Source organism: Sebastes umbrosus, chromosome 23, assembly GCF_015220745.1.
Source record: "Sebastes umbrosus isolate fSebUmb1 chromosome 23, fSebUmb1.pri, whole genome shotgun sequence".
In the NCBI taxonomy this organism is placed as follows: Eukaryota; Metazoa; Chordata; class Actinopteri; order Perciformes; family Sebastidae; genus Sebastes; species Sebastes umbrosus.
The window spans coordinates 14391197-14400405 of record NC_051291.1 but is presented as its reverse complement, the minus strand read 5'-3'; the positions used below and the strand labels follow the sequence as shown (position 1 = coordinate 14400405).

The window sequence follows — 9209 nt, the reverse complement described above, 5'->3', positions numbered from 1 at the left end:
CACCGGTCTCCTGGTTGAAAGTCCTGTGTTTGTTGGACCCATCCACCTCCCCTCCCACCCAACATTAGTCTTTCTCCTCTTTTATTCTACGTCATTACATTGCAGTCCATACAGAATACATTGCGTAAAAATGACACACCTAAACCAAGAACGGCATTGCCTTGCACATTATCGTGTCATTCACACACCTTTTCGTGCAACCGGGCTGAAGTAGTGCTTGTGTAGCCAAAGCCTGATATAGCTTATTACTCTGTGTCACACACATTTTTGTCACTGGTTGACATATTCCTCCATTATGATGAACATGAGCACTGAAGTTTGTTTTGAGTCAATCTCACATACACCGTCCTGCTGCTGTAAATATTACTAATGTGCCAAATGTGTATTAATCCATCGCTGAAAATAGTCCCCAACAAATGCACAATTTACTCCTGTTTGGGCGATGTTTAGTCAAATGTACAGTGAAATTATTCATGAACCGTTCTTAAAAATGTATGCCTTCTTTACAAACTAATGGGCTTGGAGATGGAGAGCCACAGGGCAGGATGTCAGGACGTACTGAGCATAAACTTGTCTTTTTATGGGATTTGTTGACAGTAACATTCATCCAAAGTTACTTCCATCGTAAAGTTGTTCTATTCCAGTACTAATGGGACTATACAGCATACCTGAATAAACTGTGTTACTGTCCTTCACAGTCCTGCTCTGTGAACTCGGCTAAATCCAGTTCTGCTCTGCTCACTAAAGCTGGATTAGGTTTAGCAGTGCAGAAAAAGCACAGAATCATAAGTCTTGCAGCAAACTCCTTCAACGCGATAACCTTTACAACTGAACTGTCTTTTGGTTTCAATAAATATTGTGTGTTTTTACAAGGGATCAGTGCAAACAGTCGACCTCTGGATTAGCCGGGTGGCACACAAAGTGAATTCTTTAATATACAGAACTTCAACAATTTTTTTCTAAATTTGCATGCTTATCTATGTTTATCAGCATAAATGCTAAATTCAGATCCTGAAGTTTTCTTTCATTTTCTGCCAGATGTGTTGCACAGAGGTTGCCTGTGTTAACACACTGTCAAAGCTGTCTGAGATAGGTCAAGTTTAATTGGCAGAGTTGAGTCTAAATTCCCATGCTTTTGCCAAGCGGTATCATTTCACAGAAACACCTGGATTTACAAGTCGGCAGCTTAACCTCTCTGTTGTTTGTGCTTTGCAGCCAAACGTTTTGAATGCCAAGTGAGAGGAGTCTGTACGGGTCTGTAGGATGCAGCATGCAGGGCAGGCACCCTGGCTGATAAATCATGTAAAAAATAACTAAACACTTAATGAATGAAGGTCTACACACACACACACAAATGCTATTGAAGGTTTTTGTTTCCCCCTGAAGCAAAGCGTCATCATATATTCACAGTTAAAATTCTCTTTAGACACTGCTTCAACAAGTCAAATCCTGTGCGAGTGTTGGGAGTATGCAGACGGCGAGGGATGTTTTGAGAGCGAGGCATGACTTCATGCAACTCGATTCTCGAAGATTCTTCCTCTGCATTGAGCTGTGAAGGTGATTACAACGTTTTCCCGTCTGAGCGACTGACACAGTCATGCAGACGGAAACAAACGTCTAACCCCGAAGCATTCAAAAAGTTGCTCTCATTCCCGTAGTCTCCTCTTTTGACCTCATTCCCCGTCTCCCTCTGTCTCCGTCTCTGTGGTCTCTGAGAGGTTGGAAAGGCAATTGTGGACAGCTGCTGCACTTTGACCTTCAGGGGTTTGTCTAGTTCCTAAAAATCCCACATGCATGTAAAGCATCTCTCCAGGTCAGACACACACTCCTGCACAGGGTTGTCTTTTGTTATCAACAGACATGATCTCTGTGAGCTACTGTGTATTCACTACATAATCTACAGCATTTTAACTTACTAAATGGCCTAATCATAATTGTATGTGGCTATTGAGCTATAATTAACATAATTGCAGCCTTACATTTCAGTAATCTGTATAATCATGACATTATAGCTAAATAACATACAATATCTGATGTCATACACTTTTATGGTTATGGTTAAGAAAGAAGTCTCAATTGCGGGACAAAAATCGTTGTTTCTGTGAGGTTATTGACTCACATTTCTACATGTGTATCTGTGCTTTTCCCTTTTGTGTTGAATATCGGATTTACTGTGACACTTTGTCATTTTAAGCACAGTGAGGAGAACTGGTTTTGTTCATTATTTTGATATCCTTTGTGGGCTTCAGAGTGGTAATTGGACACACACTCATGACTAATTCCTTCAGCCCCAGACTTCTGCTGCATCTCAATTCTCTGCTCCGGTGCGGCTTGTCCCGACAAACCAGCCCCTCATGCTGAAACCGCTGTTTTCTTCTGTTGCCATGACAGCTCGTATCTCAGTCGGAGACGGGAAGTCGCGTGGTTTATGAAATTAATTTATCATGACAAAAACTGTCTGCGAGCACCGAGCGTGTGTACACCGAGGGTTTTTTGGGATGTATGTGTGTGTACTCTTGTCTGTTTCTGTCTTGTGCACACTGGGGCTTATCCTGTCTATGTGCATCTCTGCTCGGTGTGTGTGTTTGTACGTATGTCTGTGCTGCTAAAAGGCTTGGCACAGAGCGGACCTTTTTGTAGTTGGCAGCAGTGGGCACTCCGCCCAGCTTGTACGGTTTATGGATGCGAGTCAGAATTGCATTAGCCTCCGGCCAGAGAGAAAGACTGCCCATCTTCCTGGTGTGAAACTCCAACAAATGTGCCAACACTGACAGCATTAAACAGAAAGTGATACAAGCATCAAATCCGCCTGACGCGCATCACATGCTGTCAGTCTATCAATAGTTACATTACTGCCACACAAAAGGAGGCAGGAGCGCAAATGAAATCCCAGCAAGCATCCAAGGCTGATTTCACGCCGCAGCAGCAGGTGACATGTCCTGATTCAGAAAGTTTAATTGTAAAATGTTCCAAAGTGTGGGTGGTCAAAGTTCAGCTCGGAGTTACTAATACATTTCAGACAAAAAAACATCATCTCCGTTTTAGCTCAAGCTAATGATATTACTGTAATATTACCCACCAATTATACGGAACACTGTATAAAGAAATAATCATTCTGAATTTCAAACTGAAAGCCTCGACTTTACTTAATTAAAGTGCCATGTGAGAAATCGCACAATTAACAGAGTGCTTTACAACCGGCGGCTGAAGTAATGTTTGATTCTCATAACCTTTGTGATGGAACCAGTGGAGCAAAAAAGAAAAAGGAGGTGGAGAAATGAAGATTTCAGAAAATGCATTAAATCTGTATTTCATCAAATTAGAAGTAGAAGCTCCTTGAAAAGCTGCCACGAGGCATGAATGGTGAATGACCAAGGCTTGTCCAAACAGAATATTAATAGGTTATTATACTCACTTGTACCTCCATTTCGTACATCATCAGTGGCCTCGGCAGTAACACAGTAGTTATGGAACTGATATGGCTTTTAAGAAAACTGTAACTGGCACATAAAAGATGTCTGCGTATTTTTTTTTGTATTTTCACCTTTTTTTCCATCTGCATTTTGAGAGGAGAAATGATGGCAAGAAAATTCCAACTTAGAGGAAGCTAAGGTATAACCAAGGATGTAATTATCTGAGAGTGATATTTTTATTGGGCTGTCAGTAAAGTTGGCCAGCCCCAGGGATTCCTAAGTATTGACGACCACACGCACACAAATATTTACACGTACATACCTGTGTGCATACATTTGTATGCCTCTCTGCACCGGCGAATGTAGTTGCATTATGTTTTTGGGTTGTCTGTCCATCCGTATGTATGTGAACACGATATCTCAGGAACACCTGGAGGGAATTTCTTCTCTACCTGGACTCAGAGATTAACTGATTAGATTTTGATGGTCAAAAGTCAAGGTCACTGTGACCTCACGTCTGTCCCATTCTCTCGATATCTCAGGAACGCCTTGAATGAATTTCTTCAAATTTGGCGCTAACGTCCACTTGGATTCAAGGATGAACTGATTAGAATTTGGTGGTCAAAAGGTCACTGTGACCTCACGTTGGTTCCATTCTCGTGAACCTAATATCTCAGGAACCTCTCTAGGGATTTTTTTTTATCAAATTTGGCACAAACGTCCAGTTGGACTCGAGGATAAACTCGATTTTGATAGTCAAAGGTCACTGTGACCTCACGTCTGTCCCAGTCTCGTGATATCTCAGGAACGCATTGAATGAATTTCTTCAAATTTGACAAGGACTCAAGGATGAAGTGATTAGAACATGGTGGTCAAAAGGTCAAAGGTCAAGGTCACTGTGACCTCACATCTGTCTGATTCTCGTGATATCGCAGGAACACCTTGAACGAATTTCTTCAAATTTGGCACAAATGTGCACTTGGACTCAAAGGTGAACTGATTCGATTTTGGTGGTCAAAGGTCAAGGTCATGGTTTTTGGCCATAACTCATGACAATTTTACACAAATGACTAATAGGATAAAATGATGTAGTGATGACATTTTGGACAGACATTGATGTGAACTCTAACTTGACTGGTTGGCGGAGGCATACAAACATGAGGCGGTAATTCTCTTTTGCCTTCCATATTTACTCCAACTCCAATCAGCCGTAAAAAAACAACTCACACTCACATACCCTTCCTTCTCAACTCCTGATGGCTTTGCTGTGCTTTTGTTGCTTCTTTCTTCTTTCTTCTTCTTTCTCTTGACTCCCAATGCACATGATTGTTTTCTGCTTAGCCTAAAGCATGAATTTAATCAAAGCTCACTTTTGTGCTGGCACCTCTCGTGACTGGGGGGGATTTGGGCCCAGTTGGAGAAGAAGTGCAATTAGCTGAGACAAGCCTTGTTAATATTCCCCATCTGAATACCCCCAACAGGTCCAAAACACCTTTTACTTCTAATCACACCTGCTGCTGAAAGACAGTTAGGCTTATTCACCCATGATGTAATTGAGCCAAGGAAGCTATAAAGATTAAAGTGGTGAATATTTACAGTGCAAGGTGTGGGAAAGATGCGTTAAAACTACAGTTGGCAACTTTAATAAAAATAACTTTTTGTCATATTTGCTCAAACTGTCACTATATCCTGACAGTAGTACATGAGAGATAATCTATGGAAAAAATAGGTTCCTCTACATCCTCGTAGTGCGTTTCTCTTCCTGTGCACTGATTCACTTAAGCTCAAAACCTCCGACACGAGCAGACTAGAGCCGACGGTGTGGGACGCACTGCAAAAACGAGGCTGACAGACGCTCACTGAGAGCCAACCGTCGGCTTGTTGAGTCAGTGCCTTTACAGAATCAGAGGGAAGCCCTGCTGTACTGTACGGAGAGACACACTCACCTTCACGCCCTCCTGAACTTCCTGAACATATGCTGAAGGTCAGCGGCAGGGCAGCACGTAATTCAGACGGCCCCGCGGCCAAATACTCCACCTTTTACTCTACATCGGTGTGTCATCTTCTCTGCAGAATATGATTGGTGGTGCACTGCTGCAGCACCCTCAAGAAGAATTGATGGAAAATCCTTCAATATTAGTGCGGAATAGGATGCACGAAGGCACGCCTTTCACATTCACGTCTGTCGTCTGTGATTCATTCACGCTGTAGCCACACGTAGTTTAAATTACCAACCATGCGCTTTTGACCTGCACTGCACTGCTACTGACACACATTCACATGACAGATGATATGCATCTGATGAAAATGCCACCTATGCATGCTCATGAAAGCAGAAGTAGCCCTCCATTTTACATATTGATCCACTAAGACTGCAGAGTGAAGGTTTAGAAAGCAACACACTGCTGTGGTGTTGTGTTTAAAACATGCATCTCTTTTGTAGGAATTGAAATGATTTCTCTATGAATGACGTACAACCCATGGTATGGCATCTGGGAAGTATTCTGACATGAGTTTCTAATAGCTTTGAAGTTCGATTAGCCTGCTGTGTGTCATTGCAAGAGGAGGATGACGTTCTGGTCCATTTATTGCAGATGTATTTCAGCCAAGGATGAAAGTTTTGCAACTGGTTTAATTGTTGCAATTTATTAGATATATTTCTGTTGAAATGTTTGTATGTTCTGTAACATACGCATGATTTATTGGTCTTTTTACAGATGCAGCTACAGTCATTACAGCTCGTTCTCATTCCCAGGTCGTCAAATACCGACAATTTGTCACGGCCCTCGGCATGTGATACGACGCACAAAGCAACCTTTAGCGTGTGTATGAGACGCGCCAGGCTTTCAAGTAACTCTAATATAAACATATCAAAGTAAATATGAAACGCTTAGAGAACTTGTGGTAGTTTGCAGTGTGCCATAAATTACATTTATGTAACCGCAATAACACAAAATCATATTGTTCCTATTTTTTTTAAGGTGATGACATCATAAAATATGAAGACAGACATTACAAGCTTCATTCGAAAACCTCAATAGAAGCTTCAAAAGTGAAAAAATGACAGCATTGTTACAGCCCATGGATCCTTGGTATAGCTCTATTAGTATAGTCAAATGCCTTCTGTCATGGTCTTCCAGTGGTTGTTTTGATTTTGGAGCGGTGAGGGGCCATGGGGCAGGCATGCAAATAATGCAAAAGTACAATCTGTAGTTCGAACAAACAGCCCAGAGCTGGCACAAAGTTTTTTTTGCTGCTAAATGAGCGGGGGCCTTTGGGTGCCAGCAACATGGAGGGAAGTTCAACGCAAATAACACCCACACCGTAATGATACAAAGCTGATTGAAAATCAGTAAAGTATCCTTTAAGTTTCACTTTCACTTTACAAACAGCTGTTTGTGTCCCATGTTCACAACATACAGTTTCATTTTCACTTTACAAACATAGTAATTTTAAGCCAAACCTAACTAAGTGGTTTTGTTGCCAGTGGCGGCTTGTGGAAATGTTTCTAGGTAAGGCTGTGCCACATCCAATCAATTTCAGCAAACATCCCAGTATGATTTAATGCAAAAAGTGAAGATATCAAAAACACGTTACTACTTTGCAGTTAGATATTTAACAATTATTTTATTCCAACAGGAGCAGTAAATAATGCTATGACAAAACAACAGTATAACATGTACTCGGTGGTGGAAAGTTACTAAGTACATCTTCTCAAGTACTGTACTTAGGTACAATTTTGAGGTACTTGTACTTGGTTATTTCCATTTTCTCCTACTTCATACTTCTACTTGATGCCAAGAAATTGTTGCCTACTGAAGCTTTAATGTGCAATACTATTCTCTGTGTGCAATATACTCATTGTTGTTGATTGATCCCTGTTTGTTGCCTAAAGCTAAGCAAGTGTTTTTGTTTGAATTTACAATGTTAAGCACGTTTACTGCGACCGTAAAGTGCCAGTATGTGACGAGTTGGTCATTATCTACATGTTTTTCAGCATTTCTGCTACCTTTGTTTGGGAATCTGGTAGTGTCGATGCATTCACTCTATATAGATGAATGGAGATAGCAGCAACTGTCATTCTGTATCCCCGTGAGAGTTGAATAGATGCTCTAGAGTATATATTATAGTAGCATCATTGCATTTGTTCACATCTCTACACCATCTAAATCTGCATCTCAGCCAGAACCCAATGTCGTGCCCAGCTTAAGTCGTGTGTATATGCATTGAGTTATAGCATGTCAAGACTGACAGCTGGCTAAACCCTATTAAACCAGTCACCGCATTCCTGGGGTCCGCCATTAAAGGTGACCCAGTGCCCCTCAACACACAGACGAACACACACACACACACCAGCTGAGAGCGCCTTGTAAAACATGACAGATTTATCGTCTCGCCTCTCCTTTCTGTTGTGAGAAGGTGTTTGCTCTACAAGCTATTTTGGTCGGGGTTGTGTGTGAGTATACAAACCGTGACTACAGAGGTATTTGGGGAATACAAGAACTCGTGCTCCAACATGACCTTGGCTGTGTTTTTATCAGCTGGTATTTTACCTATTTGATGCTCCATAATACTCTTGTTAGGATGAAGGGAATGTTGTGTAAATGTAGTGTAGTTTTCTAAAATAAAAATATATATTTTATTGCCAAATGAAATAAGCTGTAAAAGACTGGGTCGGTAAGGAGTCAAATCTCGAATATTATTTACGCCACTCTTTGCAGAGGTCGTTCAAGGGTTGCTTTTTGTCTGCAAGTATGTGTGTAACCAAGACAGTTTTGAGATTTTACTCGAGGAAGATTCAACTTACAGTATGATTGTGGGTGATGGCAGACTTAATCTCCAAGTTCTTATCATCGTTTTACTTAACTGCTTATTCTGTTACCCTGAGGTGAAAGCTTGGCTGTCTGCGCCTACGCCTCCATGCACTGGTAGCAATGCATTCCTATTAGGGTCAAAGCTCATCAGCCTCTCTATCTATCTGTCTCTCTCTTCTCTCTCTCTCTCTGAGCCAACAGGTTGCAGCAGCTTCACCCCCACCCTTCTTCTCAAACTTTCCTGCAGAGCCCAGGAAAAGAAAGTCTCTGTCATACATCCACTCTTACACACACTCAAACACACCCACCTCCTCTTTCACTCACACACATTGATTCTCGTGTACCATTCAGTCGATTATCTCCAATAACACCCTCTGCAGGAATACAATATCAATTCCAGACTTTTTTTTTTTTCTCCCCCTGACTTGGATGAAACCTTTTTGTGTATTTTAAGGGATATTTTCCCCCCCGTCGACCATCAAGAGGTCACCTGGATTGGGAAGATAGCAATGATTCACTTGTCTGCAGTGGTGAGTGAGAATGTGTGGGGCCCATTTTAGGGCCATAGTGAAAACCCATTACTTTAACTGCACTTTAATATGGTGCTTTACTGAGAGTTTTGAATTCTTAACTGCCCGGATACCCTTGTTACAGCCTAAATGTCTGGACTTAGGCCAACACTTTTGATACTGCGCCGTTACTGCTGCTCCTTACAGCACAATTTCTCCTTAAACAGCATTGCTGTCTGATATTAGTGCTTGCTGTTTGCCCATTTTCTCGTTGTCTGAATTGCCTTTATGTGATAAGGTACATTAATTGCTGCAAATATGCACTTAAGATGCACTTATAAACACACACTCCGTGCATTGCAGATGTCCTGAATGCATGCATGTGTGTTTGTCTTTGGTATCTGCTTCTCTGCATGATTTAATGCAACAATTTTACGAGGTAAAAACAAGATATCATGCATTTTACAGTCATG

At 41.4% G+C, this 9209-nt stretch overlaps 1 protein-coding gene across 1 annotated transcript in view; it reads left to right on the top strand.

Annotated features, from left to right (window-relative positions):
* The first annotated feature begins 8450 nt into the window (after positions 1-8450).
* Positions 8451-9209, top strand: part of col7a1l (collagen type VII alpha 1-like) — a 50998-nt gene continuing 50239 nt past the window's right edge. The window contains exon 1 of the mRNA XM_037761211.1: positions 8451-8757. The gene's annotated coding sequence lies outside the window, so the exon portion shown is untranslated. The remainder of the gene's footprint in view (positions 8758-9209) is intronic.